Here is a 25,291-nt window from a genome sequence, read left to right as displayed (position 1 = left end):
TTTTCAAAAATACTGTGATGCATTTAAATGCCTTTCTTTCTGAGTCTGTTTTTATAGTATTTCTTAGCCCTTTTTGCCTGTATGAGAAAAAGCTAAGTCCACCAGTGTGCTACATGGCTTAGAGAGGCCTCTATGTACTGTCCTGGGAATCTGTCATGCTGTAGCTCAAGCCCACACACAATGGCACCTTTGTACCACATCCTGTAGGGATGGAGATGCACAGAGATGGGGGCACACCGGGATGGAGACACACAGGGATTGAGGCACACAGGGATGGAGACACACAGGGATTGAGGCACACAGGTATGGAGACATACAGGGATGGAGACACACGGAGATGGAAACACACAGAGATGGAGACACACAGGGATGGAGACAGACACACTTGGATGGAGACACACAGAGATGGAGACACACAGGGAAGGAGATACAGAGAGATGGAGACACACAGGGATGGGATACATAGGGATGGAGGCACACAGGGATGGAGATACACAGACAGTAATTGTAGTGTGTTCAGAACTTATAGCAGCAGCTGTTTTTCTAACTTGTGTCAGGACCCCTGCATCCTGCTGTGCTCCAGTTACTACCTTGGGCTCCTGGGCATGTTCCATAGCTAAGTATCCAAGGTCGTTACTGCTCTCTTAGTACAGGAGCTCACAGCAATTGACGGACTCCTCTGAGAAACCCCTAGTCTTTTCTGGTTCTTGGTCTAGAACTTGATGTATTGTTCTTTTGTGTGATTGTGTGCTGAGTTCTCAGAATTCCACAAAGCTTTGATCTCTGTGTGTGTCATTAGGAAAGTGAGGTTTTCTGCTTCAGCAGAAATTAGTACTTCACTGTGATTTTGGCCTTTGAAGAGAGAGCAGGGATGTAGATTTAGAAATGAATGACACCTTAAAGGCTAAAAAACTGGATCTTAGTGTGACTCCCTAAACTCGCCCAAGTTTACTAAGTCTATTTCCTCTATGCTTTTAAATAGATATGATAGCTACACCCCTTTGGATGGTTTCTGAAATTAACCAAGGTACCTGATTCAAGCAGTTTAGATTGATAGTATATCTCAAAATTTTTAGTATGTCAGTACCACTACCATTTAAATATAAATATGAAGTTGTTAATGATGTGTTGAAACTGAGTTTTTAAAAGGAAGGAGCAGTGAATGTACTGAATAAGTTTTGACGTTATTTTTGTGTGTGTTGAGTTACAGATGTACTGGAGAAGAATTCCTGATAATTCAGGGCATCGACTTCTCATTGTGGGGCTTCTGGGGAGAATCACGTGGCCTTAGCTTGTATAACGATTATCCTCTTATCAATTACCTATGTGGAGTTATTACTATATAAGAAAGCAGAAGGTCTTAGGTCTTGTAGGACAAAGTTTCAATAGTTGTTTAAAGAGATGTGATTCCAAACTGTCTTCTAAACAGTTACAGTCGTGGACACATGCATTCCCCAGCATTACCTAGGAAAGATTCTCAGTGTAATGAACTGTGGTGAATGCAGAGACTCATGGTTGCTTAAGATATCAGAGTATGTGATTCTTGAGTGTTTAACCCTCAACAGAACACCTATACTAGCACCTCTAAGCCTTAGAACTTTATGGAAGATGGGTAGGAAAGGTAGAGGAGCCAGAAGATGAGAAGAATGCCTGAAAATGCTCTATTGTGGGCATAACACAGCCCTTGCAACCATGGTTATCTCACAACATCTGCAGTTCGCAGCACAAGACTGGGTCTCTCATCAGCACACCAAGCGTCGGAGAGGGACTCAACAGGACCATACTCCATTCTGTGGAACTATTAGCTATTGGTATATTATGGGAGAGAGATAGTCATTGATTTTACAGGTATACTCACAGAAGAGCTAGCCAGGTTTCTGTGGACAGTCTAAAACCCAGGGTCACACAGACAACCCTGGCTAAACACTGCAGACCATTAGATAAAATCCAAAGATATGAATGTGGGAAAGGGACTTGTAGAAAGAGGCACGTGTAGGGGTTGAAAGGGAGATCGGAAAGGTGGGAATGAGTGAGAATAGTTGAAGTGCATTATATGCATATACGGAACTGTCAATTTTTAAAAATAATATTACAAATATAAAAAGGATCTTTTATGTAAAGTAATTAATTAAAACTCTTTTCTCTTTGTTTTCTGTTATACTGTAATCCCGCAGTGACTATTTTTTAGGCTTGCAAATGCAACACATTAAATTATAAGTTAAATAATCCTAGGCTCAGATTAATATTATTAAGTACTGTGTGTTAGTTTATCTCATCAATAACAATCATGGAGGTAGTCAATCAAATTTTTTTGACCTGGAAAAGGAGAATTTGTTCTAGAAAACCTTAACATTCCTAAGATCATCTGGGTCAGTTTCTTCATCTTCAGAGTGAGAACATAAGCTATCATCCACCAAATAATATTCAATAAATCTTTCATTGGCCATTGTCTGGTACTTGAAAAATACAGTGATTCTGTTTTAAAAGCATGGCTCTAAAGCAATACTCTTCAGTTGTAAAAAGAAAGTAACATTTTGAATTTTGCATGCAAATGGATGGAACTAGGAAACAGTATCTTGTGTGAGGTAATCCAGGCCCCAAAATATGAATATGGTATGTAGTCACTCATAAGTGGATACTAGCTATAAACAAAGGATATTGAGCTTATAGTTCATGATCTTAGAGAAGCTAAGTAATATGAACCTTAAGAAAAACATATATAGATTTACTTGGAAAGTTGAAACAGGCAAGATCGCCTGACAGAATTGGAAACATGGGGGTTGGGAAGAATGGAGGGTAGAAGAGAAAAAGGAGCATAGGATGGGAGAGGTGAGGAGAACTGAGGGAAAGGATAGTTGAGAAGGAGGAAGGACAGAAATGAGAGCAAGAAAAGAGATATCTTATTTGAGGGAGCTGTTTTAGGGTTAGCAAGAAACCTGACTCTAGAGAAATTCCCAGAAATCCACAAGGATGGCCCCAGCTAAGACCCTAAGCAACAGAGGAGACAGGGCCTAATCTTGACTTGTCCTGTAGTCAGACTGATGACTATCTTAAATGTCACCATAGAACCTTAATCTAGCAACTGATGGAAACAGAGGCAGAGACCTGCATCAGAATATTGGACTGAGCTCCCAAAGTTCAGTTGAAGAGTGGGAAGAATGAGAATATTAGCAAGGAGATCAAGACCATGATTGGGACACCCACTGGAACAGTCTACCTGAGCTAATGGGAGCTCAACAATTTCAGCCGGACAGGGAAGGAACAAGCACAGGACCAAACTAGTGCCTCCGATTGTTGTTGACAGTTGTATAGTTTGGACAAACTGAGGGGCCACTGGCAGTGGCACCAGGATTTATCCCTACTGAATGTACTGACTTTTTGGGAAACTATTCTCTCTGGGTGGATATCTTGCTCAGCCTAGATATAATAGCGAGGGCCTTGGACCTTCCCCAAAGCAATGTACCTTACCCTCTCTGAGGAATGAATGGGGGTGGAGTAAGTGGTATGTGGAGGGAATGGAAGGAGGGGAGGGAGTGGGGTGTATGTATAATAAAAAAAAGACAGTTTGTTTTCTTTTTTTAAAAAGTAAATAAATAAAGGATAAAAGAAGAAAACTTTAAAAAATAAACTTGGTGTAGTGGTCCATGCTTGGTATCATCACTTGGGAGGAGTTCAGTGTCAGCTTCTGCTAGATAGTATGTTTGAGGCTGCCCCGGGCCACAGAAGAATCTACCTCAAAGCAAGCAAGCAAACAAACAAAAATGGTCACATAATGAATGAGAATTAAAACATCTTTGATGAACTCTTTAAAGGGGATTTATGGATGGTGTCTTAGTGTTTCTATTGCTATAAAGAAACCGTGACCAAAAAGAAATCTGGGGAGGAAAGGGTTTCTATGGTTTATAGCTCTACATCACTGTTCATCACTAAAGGAAGTCAGGACAGAAACTCAAGCAGGGCAAGAGTTTGGAAATAGGAGATGATGTGGAGGCTCCAGAGGAAGGAGTATTGTTTACTGACTTGCTGCCCATGGTTTGCTCAGCCTGCTTTCTTATAGAACCCAGGACCACAAACTCAGGGATGGTACCACCCGCAATGCCTAGGCCCTCCCATATTGATCACTTTAAACCTAAAATACACACATATAAAAGGAATTTAAGTAGAGTCACAATGCAATGGAGGAGACAATGTCCCTACAAGACATTTTATGTCACCAAGTAACAAGTCACCTTGAGTGCTAGGAATGGACGGCATCATGTTGAGTCATTGGTCAAAGAAGTTCTTATAGACCTCTCAAACATCAAAGATGACTTTAAAGGCTGTTAGTTGCTATCTATAAGTTGGTAATATGACCCTGTTGCCAAAGACCCCACTCACTTATATCATTGCACAAAGAGAAATAAAAGAGTTACCCAATTAGAATCTTCACCCCCACTGCTAGCATTTGTAGTGCTTGAAGGCACTTTGTATGCAACTAGAGAAGAAGAGTAATCAATATCTCCCAGCTACAAACTCTGTGACCTCCACCTCTATCATGCCTGTGAAATATACTGACACAATAATGGTACAGATGTTATGGTTGTAACCGACCATCTTAAAAATAGGTTTAAGGTCCACTAAATGAGATGAAGCTCATATCTGACACTGCTAAAGTGGCCAAGAATGTAAGACTAGATTGTTCCTGGCTTATGGGAAGAATTACTACTATTATTTGTCTAAAGAAACATAGTATACAGTTATTTCTAATGACATATTGCTATGTCTGTAGACCAAAACATTGCTCAACCCTCAACAGAGATGTTTCTTCTGGCAGTATGTAGTAATTTACGAAAAGGTGCACAACTGGCCAATTTGTAGAGGATGAAAGAGTTTGCAGCACACAGCTCTGCATTGGATGTCATCACCCAACCCCTCCTACTGAGACTCACAGGTCTATGCAGAAGAGGAGGTAAAAAGTTTTAAGAATAGGAGATGGTGGATGACACCTAGGAAACAGAAACAACAGGACTAAGACATAAATAACTCACAGATTGTGGCAGCACACAAAAGACCTGCACAGCTCAAGCTAGGCAGCACTCCAGCACTGAAAAGGGAAAATGGACACAAAATCCCACCCAGTCCCAGAAGCTATGTGTGCTTGAAATTTGCTTGTAAAATGATAATCAGTTTTCTCCAATAAATTGTCCCCGGGACTAACAAGTACATACACTCCAATGCAGAACCTGTACTCTGGGGAAATTGACCAACATGAAATGGACGTCATGTGGGTTTTGTGTAGATTTGGTTTTCTTATTTATTGTACTACTGACTTTCTTTTTCTTTAGTTTTATGTTTAATTTTGTTTTTGTTTATGTTGTTGCTTTGTCTTTACTTTTAAAGACTGAAAGACACACAGCTAGATAAAAAACTATCATGGAGTTAAGTGGGTAGGTAGTTGGGAAGGATCTGGGAGGAATTGGGGAAAGGGAAAGAATATGATCAAAATATATTACATAAAAAATTCATTTAAATAAGAAAAAGTTCGAGTACAGTTGGGTGAATTACTTTAAACAAGATATATTATGAACACCATTCTTGGTTAGAAAATGGGTTGTGACTAACACATGCAAGGTTGTCATGCCCCTTTTTACTCAAGACTTCCTGTCTCCACCTGTTGCTAATAATGTTAGACCCCCAACTCTGGGATGAAAACTCCTCGGGGTGGGGGGGTGGCGCCCCATGAAACCACCTACCAGTCCAGTTGATGCAATACCAAGAGGAATTTTATTCTCGTTTGCGCACACGGGGTCCTCAGCCAGGCAAGGGAGAGAAGCCCTGACTAGCTATTACAGGCTACTTTAAAGGCAAAAACTCACATATTTGGGGAAGAGGTACAGTGGGTTGTTTTTCAAATGCAGGGATTGGCTCATTTTAAGGGCATTTACTATGAATAGTTCTGTCAAAGGTGGCCGGATGGTTGCTGGGTCAGGTGAAGGACAGGTAAGCACCTGCAGGCTGTTGGAAAACACCTAATGTTCTTCTGATCAACATGTAGGGTGGGGTCATGACTAGGTCACAAAAACATGTTTTCTCTAGTTTACAAAAACATGTTTTCATCACTTCTAAAATGAAACAATGTACCCATCTCTGTTTGCTGTCAGAGCACTGGTACAGCTCAGTTTGGTCTTCTAGTGTTTGTAGGCATGGATTCAAGTTCCCATCACTTTTTAACCAATTTATTCTTTCTTTATTCATTAAGATAGATTTGTATGTCCTTAGGACAAACTTGTTTGAAATTCATGTCTTCCTGACCTGTTGAAGTTACAGGAGTATCCTACTACATTTGATTTAATTAACTAAATTTTCAAATACTTTCATGTATATGGAAATTTAGGATGGCAGTGTAGAGAGCTCTTCTGTGCTCTTTTCCCATATTTTGTCAATGTACTTTGGAAAAGTTGATATTAACATTGGGACATTGCTGTTTGTTAAACTGAACACTGTATTCAAATTCCACCACTTTCCTATTAATACTGCTGTGTGGTTTGGGGACCTAATTTGGAGTATACATAGCATCAAGCTCCCCTCATTAAAAAATCACCTCCTAGACTTAAAGGGCCTAGGACACTGAACTCATACCCCTGTGACTGGATCCTGAGTATCATTTAACACATGGTGGATGTTCTGAAGCATTGTTTCCACACCAGTCTAGAAGACATTGCTATACTGCTTTATCTTTGAACTTTAAGGAAGGTTTTTCCCTTATGACATCGGCATTATTGTAACTTACTGTATGTCCTGAATAGTTTGTGAATATCAAGGCCTCCTGCTTAGTGTTTTTATTTTGAAAAAACTCCATGAACAAAATCAAGTTGGGGGAGAAGGGGTTTTTATTTCATGTTAAAGTTTGTAGTCTATCACCAAGGAAAGTCACGCAGGAACTCAAGGTAAGAACCTGGACACAGTACCTGATGTAGAAGCCATGAAGTAAAGCTGCTTACTGTGTGCTCTTTATGGCTTGCTCATCTTGATTTGCTTAACCTGACTTTCTATAACATCCAGGACCACCAACCCTGGGGATGGGGCCTGTAATCAAATCATTCAGGAGACAACAAGCACTCTGCTAATAGAATTAGACCTATAGTTCTCATTGCGTTTTAAATAGCTATTATTTTTTGATACTTGAACAACAATTAGATGTAAATTTTAAAAAAATGCTTAAAGAGGTAATGAAATCACTGGTGCTATTTTTCTACTGATTTCTTACATAATTCCATATATTCGTGGAAAGTATTGACGTCATCAGCCTGTATATCACAGACATGGTAAGTCAACAAAACAAACATTTGGCCTTTAGGGAAGAAACCTTGGGAGTCAGTCTCTATGTCTCAGAAAAGGGTTGACACCCAACCCCTGGACTACACGTGTAGGTACCAATCAGATCATCAACTATTGACTAACAAAACTCACTGTGACTGGGGCAGCCCAAATCAACAACAGAGGATGATATCATAATCATTTTTCCTTATTCTGATGCCAGCTGGTTTTTATCGCAGGTCAATTCGTCTGTGTAACAGAAATATCATCAAGTCCCTGAAACTACTTGGTGGGCAGTACCAATGTTCAGAGTAAATGTGGTTCTTCTGATGCTTTCCACACGTAGTATACAGGTTGATTAGGAACTAGAGGTATTACAGCAATTGCTACATTGCCTCACAAAATAAGAGAGGTTAAAGTTTCTCATGAGATAAGGGAAGATATGTATTGATTTTGGAGAAAAGTGTTGTTTCTATTGATCAGTAATTTTAAAATAATCTTGCCATGGTTGGAATAATATATGGTATCAGTCTGTGTTCTCTTATTTCCCTGGCTAACGACTCTACTATCCACACTGGATGGGTCTTCAGGTCTCATTCTGATTGGATTAAGAGCCAGGTCCTACATCTTAAACTAAAACAGAATGAGTCTATAATTTGACTCATTCACTAAAACCAGCGGGGAGCAGGTCCACAGACCTTAACACAACTGACTCCATGATGGTAGTATTATTCAGAATATAGAACTCAAAACATAAACAGCACCACCTGATAAAACTGAAACAAAGGCCTAATAAATCAAAGTCCGTATTGTCTGGGAAAGACTCAAAATGTACTAGCCTTATTTTTTGACTTCTATAGTTCTGCTTCTGGTGAACTGTTCTTGTTAACTAAAGTATGTCAAACAATGATATATTTTTTGTGTGTGCATAAAAACTCACTTTGAGAAAGTCTCAATACTACATTGGGATCCTGAACATCCAGTTAATTAAGTCTTTCTCTTGGCTTAAACACATTTGTGAATAGTCTTCTGTGGTGAATGACCTACTACAATAAGGACATATCTTACAAACTTATATTCTTCTAAGTGGAAAAACCTCAAAAGATGTATTGATTTTCTAGACATTTATGACCTAGCAAAGTTAAGTATAGATGAGATAAAGAATATAAAAGGGAGAGAAGTGTACCAACTCCAAAAGCCAAGGATCAGATAGATTCAGTGTACAATTCTACCAGGCCTTCAAAGTAAAACAGTAAGCTCTCTCAAGTGATTCCCTAAAGTAGAAAAGTAAGTAAATCATTCCAAGTCATTTTATGAAGCTAGTGTGATCCTTATACCAAAACCAGACCAAGACACAGGAATATTAAAAAATATTGTGGAACATAGACACAGACATTCTCCATAAAATTCATGCAAACTGATTTCAAAAAGAAATAAAAACAACTGTTTATCATAATTGATTTCACATAATTCTAGAGACACAGAGAGGGTTCAATATATACAAATCAATAAATGTAATACACCACATAAATAAACTCAAGTGCAAAAATTACATGATCTTTTCAATAGATGTGGGAAAGGACCTTGACAAAATCCAACACCCTCTCATGAAAACAACCCTTAAGAGAACATAATGGAGGGGAATGGAGGAAACAGATCTTAGCATGATACAGACTGAATGACCTCTATCCAACATCATGATCCATGGAGAAAAACTCAAGGAATTTCCACTAAGATCAAGAATAAACCCAGGAAACCTGCACTCTCCACTCCTGTTCAGTACAGCTCTAGAGATATTAGCTAAAGCAGTAAGACCAGAGAAAGAGAGTGACACACAGAAGGGAGAAGTCAAATCGTCCTCAAGTGTAGATAACAGGAAACCACACATTGCAAACTGTAAAGACTCCACCAGAAAATTCTTAATTCTTAGAGCTAATAAGCACCTTAAGTAAAGCATTCAAACACAAAATTAACAAACAAAAATCAGGAGCTTTCCTATTACTAATGACAAATGGATTGAGAAAATAATCACGAATACAACATTAACAACAGTAGCCTCAAAAGCAATACAATATCTTGGAATTAATCTGATAATCAAGGAAATAAATGATCCCCACAGTAAGAATTTCAAAACCCTGACAAAGGAATTGAGGAAGATCAAGAAGAATGACCTCCCATGAACATAGATCGGAAAACTTGCTGTTGTGAAAATAACAAAGAAACAAAAAACAAAACAAAAATCCATCACTGTAATCTATATTAAAATTCCATCATTTTCACAGAAATTGAAAAACAATCTTAAAATTATTATATTAATGCTTAAAGGACCCTGGGAACCCAAATCAATCTTGAAAAAGGAAAATAATGCTACAGGAATCATCATGCTTGGCTTCAAGATACACAACAGAGCCATGGTATTCAAAATATACAGATATAGAAATGTAAATCAATGGAATAGAATTGATGACCAGGATATACTCACCTATATGGTAATTCTATTTTTAGTCCTTGAGAAATTTCCACACTCATTTCAATAGCGCCTGTATCAGTTTATAGTCCACCAACACAGAGTAGGGGCCTCCCTTCCCCTACATCCTCGCCATCATTTTTTTCATTTGTTTTATAAATAATTGTAGTAGGAGGCCACTTGTTTGTTCCTGGCTGTTCAGTTCCAAAATAACCACACAGAAACTGTATTAATCAAATCACTGCTTGGCCCATTAACTCTATTGACTAACTCTTACATTATTAATTTAACACATTTCTATTAATCTGTGTATCACCACAAGTCTGTGGCTTACAGGGTAATGTTCCAGTGTCTGTCTTCAGCAGAGCTACAAGGCTTCTCCATGATTTCACCTTCTTTCTCCCAGCATTCAGTTTAGTTTTCTCTGCCTACCTATATTTTGCCCTGATCAGGCCTAAGACAGATTCTTTATTAACCTATTAACCAATATTATTCACAACATATGGAGGTGAATTCCACATCACCTGCACTTTTCTGTTGAAATATAAAGGAAAGTTTTAACATTAACATAGTAAAGTTACAAATCACAAGACTCCAGAAGGATATGATATTACCTAAGTAAACAGAAAATGTATTGTAAAAAACTTAAAAACTCTAGAGTTGACAGAGACATCTTGCTGCCTGGACAGTTACCCAAAGTTCTTCTGTAACATTGGGGCATCCAATATTTATCTTACAGGTCCATAGTATTCAGCAGACTTTTCTATGAAGCAGGTAATTTCAAATAAAGTTCTACTTATATTGAAAGTTTGTCAGTCACTTTCTTCTGTGTCCTGCAGCATACCTGGTGGACTCTTTCATAAAGCAGGAACCCCAAAGGACCATCTCACCTTTAGCAAGTTTAACAGTCATTTCTCTGTGGGTCCTACATGTCCAGTTCATACAGCATAACATTAAGCAGTCCAGACAAAAGCAGTTTTTTTCCCAAATGGCTAGAAACTTCATAAGGAGTCTCTTTGGTACCCACCATCCTCTTGAAGTAGATTGGAGCTTCCAGGAGCATATGTGTCTCACTGTCATGAAGTCTTAAGCTCTTAAACACTTAAATGTCATATGTTGAAGGTCTCTGATAGAATTAAAGATTACCTACCTGAGATATATCTCTATACATCTAGAAAATATAACTAACATAATTACAAGCTTGACTATTACAGGTGACTATCTATTGACCTCTATTTCTTAATTATACATTACATTTTTAAATGAGTTGCACAAACACAATATCTTAATCAAGAGCAGAAATATACATAATTAAATTGACCTTAAGTTTATTGTATCAACAAACCAAGATATATATCAGTGCAAATCCTATAGCATATCCACCTTTAAATGTAAACAAACATTTATAAACAATATTTGGAAATTTAGGCATAGTTCTTTTCAAACCGCTTCCTATTTTTTGTTGGGTGAAGTAATTTTTAGAGGTGTTCATGGCAACCTTTCTTGGGGTCTTGGTACATCAAATCACATTAGTTTGGAAAGATTCCACAAGTACTCATCCTCTGTGGAAAAAAAGAAGAACCTCTTTTCTTAAACAACATAACCTTAGTCCCAAATTTTGAAGACAAGATACCTTTAAAATATAAATGTTGGTTACTTAGCTCCTTCACAGCCAAAAATTTCAAAGAAGTCACAATAATATACATAATCTAGACTCTCTGTGTATATTCCATCTTTATGTGGCTTATTTTTCTTAATCTATTAATTTTCCTACAAATTTATTATTTATTTTATTATTTTTACTCCTTTAATCTATGACTATCTTACTCTGTCTCATTAAAGACTTTGCTTTTTTAAAATGATTTAAATCTTGTTATAACTCTCTATAGTCTCTATAGCCTACATACACTTATATAACATTTAGAGGTCATTTCCACCTGAATTTGTCTTTATTGTGTATCTGTAATCCTTTTATGACCAGGATTGCTTCTTAAAATGTGAAAAGCTTCTTAGGTCAAAAAAGGCCCTGCCTACTTGCTCTCCCCAGGCAAACAAGGTAGGGTGGAGGTCTACTTAGTGTGAATATTTTTAGGCACACAGCAGGTCTATGTTGCCATTAAGCAAATTGTAACACTCTGCTCACAAACCCCATTTAAATGTTCTGTCTCTTGAAAGAGCCACCATTTGTGCTGACTGCATGGACCAGGAAGTTGGCATTTCAAAATGTGTTGTTTTTGTTTTATCTGCTATGGCTGAATCAGGAGAACCTCTCCTAAAGGAGTCATAGAGTTAAGCCATGCTTAGCTCTTTGTTTTATACCTAGAATTTCTTTCCAAACTCTCTCAGGTTTTAAGTGGATTTTAGCTGGCCATGTTGACACCAATTTGTAATAGAAGGCCACTTGTTTGTTCCAGGATGCTCAGCCCTGAAATAACCACACAAAACTGTATTAATTAGATCATTGCTTGACCCATTAGCTCTAGCTTCTTATTGACTAACTCTTACATGTTACTTTAACCCATATCTATTAATCTGTGTATTGCAATGAGGCTGTGGCTTACAAGGTAAAGTTCCAGTGTCTGTCTCCAGCAGGGTTACATGGCTTCTCTCTTTCTTTGCCTTCTTTCTCCCGGCATTCAATTTAATTTTCCTTGCCTAGCTCTCCTCTACCCTATCAACAGGCCAAGGCAGTTTCTTTATTCTTTAACCAATAAAAGAAACACATAGACAGAAAGAACCTCCCACACCATTTCCCCTTGTCTGTTTACTGAGAAGGCCAAAGACAGTTTCATTAACCAGTGATATTCACAGCATACAGAGAGGAATCCCACATCAAATAATATCCATTTTTATTGAAGTGAAATAGTTGTCAAATCATTTAATTTACAAATCTTTGATGAGTAAGGATTTATACACTTTTAAAAATATTATCCATTGGTTTTGTTTCTATTTTCATTCCTTCTGTCTTTTTCATTCTCTCTCCCTCCCTCCCTCCCTTTTCTTTCTTTTTTTCTTCCTTCCTTTATTTATTTCTGTGTCCTTCTTCTATGAGAACTCTCTGTTTATTTCCATAGCTATTTGCTTTCTTGATATTTTCAGGTTTTTCTGTATTCTGGCTATTATTTACCTGTCAAGGGTGTAGCTGATAAGGATTTTCTCACACACATGTATCCAAAGGACTCTGACTCCTATTACAGAGATACTTGCCCTTCTGTGTTCATTGCTGTCCTAGCCATAATAAAGGAAATGGAAATAGCCCAGATGTCAATGTTAGATGGTGGTGGTGATAAATGTAATAAAAATAAAGCACTATAAAAGTTTACGTCAGGAAGATAGAGACCACCACACTACTAAAGACAATTAAGCTTATAAAAGTTCTTTAGTTTTGGCTGTTGACCAAGAGTGGGCTCATGCCTCAAAGTCTCCTGGTGCAGAAGGTCATAGGAACAGCATTTTAAAGGCAAAACCTACAATTTCATTGATTCTGAATAAGGAACAGTTTAACCATGTATCATTTGTTTAGACAGAACATATTTATTTCAGAAACAACATGGCAACTAATTTTGACTTACACCTTATTCAGTTATTTTAGTTTAAATTCATATGTCGATAATTATTTTGGTTAATACATCTGGACTACTGAGGTCATGAGAATTTGAACTGTGTTTTCAGAGCACACATCACTGTTGAGTGTGGTGTAGAGGGCTGAGAAGTGTCTGAACTGACCGAAAGATGCCATTGCCTTTGTTACTTTAGAACATGTATATGATAGAATTTTATTCAGTTGTAAAGAAAATGAAATTTGTTGGAAAATGGATGGAATTGGAAGATATTAAGTTGGGTGAGGTAACCCAGACCTGAGAAAACAAATTTCACTCATAAATGTTGGTCTTACCATGAAAATTTTAGATTTCTGTGCTTAACTTGGATTCCTGTAGAGCCAGGAAACGTGAAAAGGGGCATTGCTAGGGAGGGTACTAAAATGAGTGTTATATGCAAATAGAGAGTGAACTCTGGCTTATGAAGGGTGACTTGGGATAAGGGAGGAGAAAGGCAATGAGAGGTAGAGGGAAGTTCATATGAAACTAGGTAAGTGTGAAAAAGCCATTTGGAAACCTACAATTTTGTAAACAAATTCACCAAAATAATGTAAAAGATGAGTTTGAAGGGCAGTTCTCTGTATGAGTGGATAACGCTGCTCCCAGAGTCTGGGTTCTTCAATAGAATTCTGACACAGATGTGGGACATGTCCTTGTGAGTTGTTGGTCCAGGAAACTCCAGGTACTACAGAAGTGTAAGGCAGTTGTTACAGATTCACTCGGGTTTAGAGGAAGACCAGGATAGGGTTGGGGGTGAAGAGAATCAACTAGAGAGCTGATGACATAGTTATCAGATCCTCAGACTTGGGGATGTACTCAGTGTCATACGTGGGCCAGGCCTGAAGCCCTGGGTCAGGTCAACAGCTCTACTACGTAATAGACGTAAAAACTGAATAGAAGTAGACAACAAATGGCAGAAGTAGGAATGTGGTGACCTCTGGAGAGGACGGCCATGGTGGAGCATGAGGGTAGCCCTGTGCTTCTCTTTCCTCTGTGTCTCAGTGCTGCTCTCCCCCTTCCCCTTCTATCCCCACCTCTGTTCTTTCCCATTCTTCCCCCCTCTTCTCGTTACTTTCTGCTCTGAGTCCTGAGATTAGAGGTGTGTGCTCCTATTCCTCCTTCTACAGTACTGTAAATGTTAAGAAAAATGTAAGAGTTTCACAAATACAAATGTGTCACATTGTAAATGTCCATCCAGCTGTCTGGTCAGATTTTCTATAATTTTGCATGTATGTACATGTGTGGCTGTACATGGGTGTGCATACTTGTGGTGGTCAACACTAGTGTTGTCCTCACTCTCACACTGAACCTGAGGAATGAATCAGGACCTTCTGATTATCTAGAATAGCTGGTCCTCAAGCCCCAGGGATCCCCTGCCTCCCCGTTTCACTATCAGGCTCTTTATGTGGCGCTGGATCTGAACTCAGGACCTCAAGCTTACAGAACAGGCCATTGCCCAGCGTGCACTTTCTCTGTATGTATCTCATACTCTGATAAATGTTAATGTCATCAAAAACTTGTGCAATTATTATTTTTTGAGAATTTTGAGAATTTCATACATATGATGTATTTGAATCATACTGAGCCTCATTCACCCTCTACTACTACTTTATAACAGAATTCCCCCAGAGCCTCCTACCAACAACTTCTTCCCCCATCCTCCCTTCCCATCCCTCCCTCCATCCCTCCCTCCTGCCCTCCCCTTCTTAAATAACCCACTGAGTCCAGTCAGTGCTGCCCATGAACACATATGATTAGAACATTTCTCTGGATAGTCGACATACTAAGGACGCACTCCTGAAGAAAACCGACTGTCCCTATCTTGCCAGTCATCATTTGTTTGCAGTTTCTCAGCTGAAGGAAGAGGGTTCGTGTGACCCTCCCCATTGAGTCTAGAAGGTTAAAAAAGAGTATTAGAGTATGAAATTAATACTTTTCAACATTAACTTTCTGGTCTGTGCATTGTCCTACGCTCCACACTGCACCATCTGCCTGCAGGCTAACAGTCTGCACTTAGTCCCCCTCCCTGCCCCTTCTTGTTCTTTAATGACAGAGTTCAATATTTAGCCCAGGTGCCCAAACCACAAATCCCCCTGCCTCAGCCTCTTGGTCATAGGGATTACAATCGTGAACAGTGAATTATTTTCTCAATTGGTTTTTAAGATATAAAGTGAAGCTATAAATCAATTTATATTGACAACCTGGGTATTTAAGAAGCCATACCCTTGGCTGTCCTGACCCCCATGTGTGTCCCTTTCTGTGTTAAGCATATTCTCCTCCTGTTTATGACCTACAATGCCAATCTATTAAAAAAGAAAGAAAACAGACAGACAGACAGACTTTGTTTTGCTTTCCTCTTTTCTCTTCTTGAGGACTGGCTCTCTAAAACTCAGCTGATGTGTGTCTGAGCTAGGGCTCAGTACAGACTGAGCAGATCTCTTTTTGTTGCCTGACCTGAGGCTCCAGGACAACAGAGTACAAGAGAATACGGATTGACCACCAGGTGGCGCTAGCCCCACTCTTCTGGCTCCGCCCAGGCTCACCTTCCTTCCCTGAAGTTCGTGATTCCACAGAGTTAGAGGACAAGCTGAGCAGCAGCAGCCTGGATCTCTCTTCTTCTCTTGCATCTGACAGCAGTGAGTGTGGGCGAGCAGGAATGGCTTTCTTAAAGTATAATTAGCATCACACACCTCACGAACTTACAGAGCACAGTTGTGTGGCTATGGGAATATTCAGAGGTGTGCAAACATATCTCCATAATGTACTCTGCTCTTTTAATCCAGAGATGCTTTCCTACAAATTATCTAGGTATTTTCAGTGTGTGTATGTGTGTGTGTGTGTGTGGGGGGGACTGCAGGGTGGGGCTAGGGCACTGTTCAATGTGTATGGAGATCATGGGATAATTTTCAAAATCAGTTCTTTACTTCCAACTTGTTGAGGAGACCTCTCCTGTATTTTGTTCCATACTGTGTACTCCAGGGTATCTGACCCTTCAGCTTCCAGGAGATCTTCCGTGTTAGGATCACAAAGGCATGCCACTGTAGTCCCCTTTTCATGGCGTTCTTGGATTGAATTCAGATGGCCAATCCAGTGCAGCCAGTACATTTACCTGCAGAGACATCTTGTTGGTCCCTGGGTGGTTCTCAGAGCCCTTTTCTTGGTATGTGGTTCAGAGGATCAAATCCAGAGCCTTGCACATGCTAGGCAAGTGCTCTGCCAGCCTGGTGGGATTTTAAATATAAAAGCATTTTATACACAAATGAGGTAATTTGACTTCTTCCTTTCCTGGTTGTATCTCTCTTTCTCTTGTCTCATCTTATTTTGCTGAAGATCCAAGCTCTGCACTAAACAATAGTTGAGGGATGGTTGCTCCTGGCTCTAAATTGTATTTAGAGGAACTGATTTAAGTTATTTCTGATTCAGTCTATTTGTTTGCTAGGATTATCACAGTGTTCTTTATTGTGTACAGGAATGAGTTTTCTCTTTCTGGTTTGTTCAGATCTGATCTGTGATCAAGAATAAGTTTAGTTTTACAAAGACTTCCTCTGTCTATTGAGATTATGATATCATACTTATCCTGGATCATGTTATGTGCTGAATTTCTTTTACTAATTTGCATGTGCTGGACCATGCTTGCAAAAACACCGTGTTCTTTCACCATGTGTTTCTGTGCTTTCTATCACTGTTGACTTTTTCTACAATTCATCATGATCTGATAGGATATAAGAAATTACCTTTTGGATTTGTTAAAGTTTATGATGGAGTGTTCCAAATGTTATTATGTAGTTATCTTTATTCTTCCTAATATTGGCTGGATATCTGTTTGTCAGGTAGAAATACAGTTTGTGGAGTCTGTTTGCTTAAAATGCAGTTTCTATCCTTTCCCTCTCGGTCTTTATCTGCGTTTCCAGCTAGCTGAGTTTCCCGCTGCAGTAAACAAGTGGTTACTGTTTTCTGTTTTTCCATTCTGCCTGCCAGTTGCATCTTTTACTCCAGAATTGAGACCATTTATTTGTAGGTTAATGTTAACATGTTTGTACTGACAGGGCTTTGGTGGTGCACGCCTTTAATCCCAGCACTTGGGAGGCAGAGACAGGTGGATCACTGTGAGTCTGAGGCAAGCCTGGTCTACAGAGTGAGATCCAGGACAGGTTCCCTAGCTACAGAGAGAAGAAACCCTGTTTCAAAGAAAAAAACTTTTGTATTGAATGAAATCCTATAATTTGGTGGATTTGGGCTTCTCTTTACCTTCTGATTTTCTGATTTGGTTTAATTGCTATGTGATATTTTCTTTCTCTCTCATCTTAGATGCTTGCTGGCTCACTGGCACTTTGCTTTTAATTTCTGTGATAAAAAAATCATGATCAAAAGCTACTTGGGGAGGAAGAGGTTTATTGGCTCACACCTCCACATCACAACCCACCATTGAAAGAAGCCAAGGCAGCATCTTAGGCAAGAACTGAATCAGCGAACATGGAGAAACATGGCTCACTAGTTGCTTCTCATGGCTTGCCCAGCCTGCTTTCTTAAGTATCCTAGGATCTCAAACTGGACTGGGCCCTCCCACACCAGTCTTCAATCAAGAAAATGCCCTGCAGACTTGTCAATCTGCTGCGGCAATTCCTCAAATGAGGATTCTTCTTCCCAGATGACTCCAGCGTGTGTCAACCTGACAAAAGCTACCCTTCCTGAGTTACTACTGTTGATTCCTTAGAACTACAGGTGTTATTTTCTCCTGTAGTGATCATAGCTTTCTGTCTTCTCCCTTTGTGTTTTTATTTTTCCGTGTTTTCTTCGCTGCTGCTTTGGTGGTCATGCATTGCTTTAGCTGTGTTCATCTTCAAGGTCTTTATAAAGGACAAATTTGTTTGTAGTAACATTAGTTGTCCATTCTTTTCTTTGAGGACTCAAAATACAAAGTTCCACACTCTTGTCTTTTGCCTCTGACAAGGAACGTGTTGTTTTTCTGATTGGTTTTTCCAATCAGGTCCATGTTAGTAACTTGACTCATCTCTTTAATCATTTCTAGCACTCTCTTCTTGTTCTGTACTCTCAGAATTTTACCAACAGTGTGATATGACAAGATTATTTTCTGGTCCTATCTATGTGGTAATCTAAATTACCTCTGTGCTCAGATGTCCTTATCACTCAATAGATACAGGGAATTTTAGGATATTGCTTGAATTAATAGGTTTTATATGTTTTTAGTCTGTATATAAGCATTCTATTCAAATAAAATATTTCTGTATGATCTGCCTGTCATGTTCTGGGATCATCATAAATTTTTCTTTATTCCTCTCAAATAAAGAGGAATGCAATAACTCATTAATCCTTGTATTTGAAGTCTTCGTAATTTTATCTTTCAGTTAATTTAGTCTGTTGGTGGTGGTTTCCCTAAAGTTTTAAAAATTTATCTGAAAAATTTTCTAATATTAACATTTTAAAAAATTCTCTGTTTATTGCACACATCCTGTATCGTTTCACTTATTTCCTTCAGCTGTCTATCTTTTAGAAGTTGCAATACTTTGTAAGGAAACCTCCTGAATAATTTCTTCAGCACTCTATGCAATTAAATACCTTTGGATTCAGTTGCTGACAAGTTATGATCTTTTGAGATCATTTTGTTTCCTATGTTCTTGTGTTTTGTTGTTGTGGTTTGTGCACCTGTGAGAGTGAATATGGATTGCACACTGATGTGAGGATTTTTACAGTAACCTTCTTTCAACAGAGAGCATTGGTCAGACTGCAGAATAAACCTCAGTAACAATACCAGAGCCAACTTCCTACAATATCTTAATGGGAATAATGAAATAATGGACAGGAGGTGGCGTACACTTTTAGTTCCAGCATTTAGGAGGCAGAGGCGGGTGGATCTCTGAGTTTGAGGCCATCATGGTAACAGAGTGAGTTAAAGGACATCCAGTGTTACAGAGAGAAACCCTGTCTCAAATAAACAACAACAACAACAACTAAAATGTATAAGAAGTAAGGCTAGAAAAGAGAAAAGGAGAATGAGAGAAAAGAGCCAGACCTTAAAATCAGTGTAGAAACAAAATACTATTCACACTAAACACCTCCTGTCTTTTTATAGTCTTTTCCATGGATAGCCCCAGGTGTCTTTGTAGGCTGTGGTCCAGGTAGGCACTTCTGTGTGTGACTTTGTCTAAATGAAGCAGTGTTTTCTGGATGCTTTGTAGAAGTGGGGATGGCAAACAGAGCATGGAGTTCTGCAATGGAGAGAAGTCCTAGGAGCTGAGCTGTTTGCCAAGCTTTTTCAGATCCTTTCCAGCACCAAACCACAATGCAATAGGGAAGAAGCTGTGCAAATTCAGTAATCTTTTTACTCAGGTTCAAAGTTCTTAGCCCGTCTGCTGCACACAAATTGCACCATGAGTCAGTTTCAGAAACCAAAGTATTTGCCAGGCGACTGCTTAGAACTCTCAGGCTCAGCAGTCATCCAGAGGAGCCATGTCATTCTGGTTACAGGAGGCAGGGCTGCCTGACCTCATTCCTCCACAGCCTGAGCTAGGAGTGTGTCTCAGTCACTCCCTCCTACACTACTGTCCCTCATGGCTGCCTATCCACCAGGGTATCCCAGGGCACCATGACATGTGCTAGATGATTTTGGGTCCAACTGCAGCTCAAACTCAGGGAACAGAAGCTCCTGGTTCTAGCACTGTGAGAGAAGAGTGTGTACAGCTTGGGCTGTGCCCATCTGTGTTCCTTTGTACTACATAGGACAGGGATTTTCAGAGTGTGCCTTGCCCTGAGTGACTCCATTTATACAGCAGTGGTTTGCTTCATTTTGAAAGCAAATGCTGAGGAAAAGAGACTCTGTACCTTATGTGTGCAAGTATTCAGCACAGACATAAGTCATAGATTGATAAATAACTCATTAATACAAATAATACAAACAAAATTATTTCTACCTGGTTATATGACACTGCTCTTGTGCACTATTAAGGTTTGTCGCTCGTATTGTCCAGTAGCTGGGGAGGAAGCATAGGCAGGGCGACCAGAGTAGAATTCTTGGAAGAGGAAAATGAGAGAGTAGTCACCAGTCAAAGAAAGGGGAAGCAAGATGGGAATGCCTCACTGAGAAAAGATACCAAGGCATGTGTTTAAACATAGATAAGATTTATGGGTTAATTTAGGTTGAAAGAGCTAATTAATAACAAGCCTGAGCTAATAGGCAATATATTTTATAATTAATATAAGCCTATATATGTTTCTTTGGGACTGAATGACTGCAGGGCTGGGTGGGACAGAAACTTCTGTTTACACTACCTATAAACCTAATAGGCCAGAAACACCTAAACCCATGGATGTCTGAAGACCTTTTCTGAGAAATGAAGCTTGTGTGCTTGTCCAAAACACCAGAGTCATGAGTGCTGCAATGCCCTCACTTGTATCATAGCCACTGCTCCATCATCAGGCCATTCAATGTGTGCATCACTAGATACAAAGCAACAAACTCTCAACTCTGTCCCAGGACTCCTGCTCATGTGATCAGCCCAAATTGAAGTGTCCCACTTGAACTCCCATTTGTTCAGACCCCTTATGCCTGGAGTCAGCTCTGTGCTTTGAAACAATCTGCCTTGTGAACCATCTCTCTATCTTGAACTGACACTGTGCCTTGAACCAATGGAGTATTTATTGGCCATCCTTCTTCAGAACAGCTCTCTCTATTGCATGTGTGTCTGCTCTGTTCTCCCGTCCACAGCTCTGCTTTAACCCTTGCACCACTGTAAGTCTTTATGGGTGACACTGTGTATTCTTGTGCTCATTGCAGTCTGAGATCTGAGAGACAATGTTGGTCAATAGGATGAGAAGGAAACAGTTTACACTTGTCAAAAGTCACAAGCCTCAGAAGAAACAAAAGTGCTGGGTAATGAAAAGCAAGAAAGTTGATTCAGCTTATAGATGCCTTGTTCTTCAATAACCTGAAATATGGATGACATAAGTGTATCCATCCATGCATTTTTTTACATGGCATCCCCATGACAGGGATTGATTCAGTGAGTTTATTCCCAGTAGCTCTCTGCCATCCAGGAACAGTGTCAGGTCAAATATCTGCAGTGGAACAATCCATTTCTAGTCTCTGAATATGTGTTACTCTCATTGGTTAATAAAAACCTGACAGGCCAGTAGCTGGGCAGGAACTTATACCAGAAAGTCAAACTGAGAATGATGGGAATAAGGAGGGAAGAGTCAAAGAAAAGCCGGCCTGCTGCTAAATGAGCAGGATGTGTAAATAGAGAGCTAACAAGTTATGAGCCACATGGCAAAGCATAAAAAGAAATGTGGGTTAATATAAGTGAAAGAGGTAGCTAGTAACAAGTCTGAGTGATCAATTGAGCATTTATAATTCACATTCAGCTGTTGTGAGGAGGTCACTTGTTTTTCCCACTCGCCCAGAACTGAAATAACTACACAGATACTGTATTAACTAAATCACTGCTTGGCCCATTAGCTCTAACTTCTTGTTGGATAACTCTTACATATTAATTTAACCCATTTCTGTTAATCTGTGCATCACAACAAGGTTGTGGCCTACCAGCAAAGTTTCAGAACATCTGTCTCTGGTGGCTCCATGACTTCTCTCTCACTCCGCCGTTCTTTTTCCCAGCATTCAGTCTAGTTTTCTCCGCCTAGTTCTGTTCTGTGTAGGCTAAGACAGTTCTTAATTCATTAACCAATAAAAGCAACACATAGACAGAAGGACCACCCACATTATTCACCTCTGAGTTGGTTTTGGGACCAGGCTCCTAGGACAGGAAACGTCCATTTAGAAATACCCTTGCTGCAAACCGGATATTCTGAATGTGGCTGACAAAGAGGGCTGACTGAGAAGCCAAGGACAATGGCACTGGGCTCTGATTCTACTGCATGTACTGACTTGGTGGGAACCTAGTCTGTTTGGATGCTCACCTTCCTAAACCTGGATGGAGGGGGGAGGACCTTGGATTTCTCACAGGGAAGGGAACTCTGACTTCTCTTTGGACTAGAGAGGGAGGGGGAAGGGGAAAGAAAGGAGGAGGGAAATGGGAGGGGGGAGAAGGTGGAAATTTTTAATAAAATAGATAGATAGATAGATAGATAGACAGACAGACAGACAGACAGACAGACCAATGCTGGATTTAAGGTTTGGAAGAGCGATAGGTTACTCCTGCCAACCTGTGGTCACCAGGGCAGCCTGTTTCACCTTGGATTTGCTGCCCTGGCCTCACATGTGTTGAATATGCACTATACTGTGGTCTCAGACCCAGTCTCATGTTTCTCTATGTGCTTTTGTCATCCGCATTTTCACCCATCACAGGTATTCTTGTATAGGAACTTCCTTCCCTTTCGTCAAGTCCTGCAGATGCCTTATGCTCCCATGTTGCTCTCTTTCTTTCCAATTTAGAGCTTCTATTTTCATATGATAATTCTCATTCAGAATGGAGTTCATTTCAAAATCATTATCAGTCATGTGCTTATTTGGTTCTCCTTTTTTAATCTTATTTTTTTAAAAAGAAAATAAACTATCTTTTTTCATTATACATTCCAAGTCCAGATCCCACTTTCTCCCTCGCATTCCCTCCACATTTGCCCCCATCCCATCCCCCATCTGCTCCTAAGAGAAGGTGAGGCACATTGCTTTGAGGAAGGACCAAGGCCCTCCCTACTATATTTACACTGAGCAAGGTGTCCATTCAGAGAATGGGTTCCAAAAAATCCAGTACAAGCAGTAGGGATAAATCCTGGTACCACTTCCAGTGGCCTCTCAGTGTGTTCCAGCCACATAACTGTCACCCACATTCAGAGGGTCCAGTTTGGTCCTTGCTGGTTCCTTCCCTGTCCAGCTGGAGTTGGTGAGCTCCCATTAGCTGAGGTAGACTGTTACAGTGGGTGTCCTTATCATGGTCTTGACCTCTTTGCTCATATTTCCACTTCTCCCACTCTTCCTCTGGACTTTGGGAGCTCAGCCCAGTGCTCTGATGTGGGTTTCTGCCTCTGTTTCCATCATTTGCTGGATGAAGGTTCTATGGTGACATTTAAGATTGTTATCAATCTGACTACAGGGCAAGTCCAGTTTGGATACACTTTCCACTATAGTTTAGGGTCTTAGCTGGGGTCATCCTGAAACAAGTAATTTCAACCATTGAGCCATCTCTCCATCCCCAGAACTTTCTAGTCTCCTTCTTAATTAATCGTTGTTTAAGTGGTTGCTAAATACATTTCTTAAATCTTAATTATTAGTGTTGCAAAAATAGATTTTGTGTCTTGTAATAAGAAATCTGTAATTCCATTCCTTCTATCTTTGAATGTAGCAATCGGTTGTCTTATTAGTAATGTTCGAGGATTACTTGTGACCATCCTTCTATGTTCTCACTTTAGTAATATTTAACCATGTTTACTGAAATGACTAGAAATCTGTAACTGAAATTTTGGATAACATTTTTTGAACAGGAGGGGTTTAACATTCATATTTCCACCAATGTCTGAGTAGAGCACACTGATGTGGCAGAGCCTTAGCCCCATAGTCTGGTTTGTCTGAAATCTCAAAGCCTAAGCCTTCTGGATCTCAGGACACAGCGTTTTGAGGATGCCATTGTTCTGAGGCTCCAAGTTTGCCTAGCGACAGACTGCTTATACTTTTCCTCAAGAATAACAGTGCTTCTGGCAGATGCTTTTAGCAGATTTTGTTTTCCAGTCTTTCCTGGTTTTGGACATGTACTTGAGTGATTTTGACATGCTGATGGCGGATTGGGAAGGCAGTAGGAGGCTGGGTTCCCTTCCCTGCTGCTGTCCCTCAACCCTGTCTGCTTTGGTTGTCATCAGAGCTCTTCACACAGATGCTCCCACCCTGCCTGCTTTAAGGATGCTCCTGGAGGAGGCTTGCCTGAGCAGCTGGTCCTTCACAGGCAAGAGCTCATCACCCAAGATGTCAGCTATTAGAAAGTAAATCTGGCTGTGTTGATGATGGTATTTTAAACTGTTCATGTGCTCAGTTCATTAAAGGTCATACTTTAAAACAAACATTAGTAACTTTTGAAAAGTGACATTTAAATTTCATCTGTATTGTTTGTTGAAATGAGCGAGGCCCCTTGTTTCATCCCGCCCGACTAGTTTAATCCCCGAAATAACCACATAGAAATTGTATTAATTAAAACACTGCCTGGCCCATTAGTTCTAGTCTCTTATTGGCTAACTTTCACTTCTTGATTCAAGCCATTTCTAAAAAAATCTGTATGCCACCACAAGGTCATGGATTACTGGGAAGATTCTAACCTACGTCTGTCTCAGGCAGGAGATTCATGGTGTCTGCCACTGTGCCCTTCTTCCGAGCATTCAGTTCTGTTTACTCTGACTACCTAAGTTCCACCCTATCAATTAGGCCAAGGCAGTTTCTTTAATAACCAATGAAAGCAATACAAATATAGAAGGACCTCCTACACCATTGCTTTTCCTTAGAAGTATTACACTGTTTAGCTAATGATTTGGTGTCCCTGTCTCTGTCATTTTAATATCTGAGTCTTCCTAGAATGTAAGCATATCCATTATATCAATGATGATGTTTTTATCAGCAGTTCTTCTTGTTGGCTGTGTGAAGATTCTTAATGACAGTCTGAAGCTGGAAATGTCAGAAATTTCTCCTGATAGCCATGGAAGTCCAAATTCTTATTGTGTCATACCCCATAATACAACATATATCCGTACACAACACACACACATATGCACACACACAAACACATGTACACACAGGACGGTGATGGTGGTTGTCATGTATTCTATATCTAAACTTATATTAACCATAATATGCTTTTGAAGTAAGAGAAATCTGCCCCCTCATATTTTGCCCTCTTTCCTTATGAATTATGAATAATATTTATGCTCTTCTTGTTAGGGCTCATTTATTTCTTAGGAATTTAGTATCTATGGGGAG

General features: G+C 39.6%; 2 protein-coding genes across 5 annotated transcripts in view; both read left to right on the top strand.

Moving 5' to 3' along the window:
- The first annotated feature begins 15,930 nt into the window (after window positions 1-15,930).
- The window catches only part of LOC125395880 (ATP-binding cassette sub-family G member 3-like), a 51,785-nt gene continuing 42,424 nt past the window's right edge, over window positions 15,931-25,291 (top strand). For 2 of the 3 annotated variants that reach the window (XM_087908808.1, XM_087908806.1), the window contains exon 1: window positions 15,931-15,998. The gene's annotated coding sequence lies outside the window, so the exon portion shown is untranslated. Of the gene's footprint in view, window positions 16,101-25,291 lie in introns of all 3 variants that reach the window. The other variant, XM_087908807.1, reaches the window with a different exon arrangement.
- The window catches only part of LOC148121083 (ATP-binding cassette sub-family G member 3-like), a 113,624-nt gene continuing 104,265 nt past the window's right edge, over window positions 15,933-25,291 (top strand). For both annotated transcript variants that reach the window (XM_087908805.1, XM_087908803.1), the window contains exon 1: window positions 15,933-15,998. The gene's annotated coding sequence lies outside the window, so the exon portion shown is untranslated. The remainder of the gene's footprint in view (window positions 15,999-25,291) is intronic.

The sequence above is a fragment of the Myodes glareolus genome, chromosome 8 (assembly GCF_982192425.1).
Source record: "Myodes glareolus chromosome 8, mMyoGla1.1, whole genome shotgun sequence".
Classification (NCBI taxonomy): Eukaryota; Metazoa; Chordata; class Mammalia; order Rodentia; family Cricetidae; genus Myodes; species Myodes glareolus.
The sequence above is the reverse complement of the archived record's forward strand: the minus strand, read 5'-3'. Positions and strand labels throughout refer to the sequence as shown.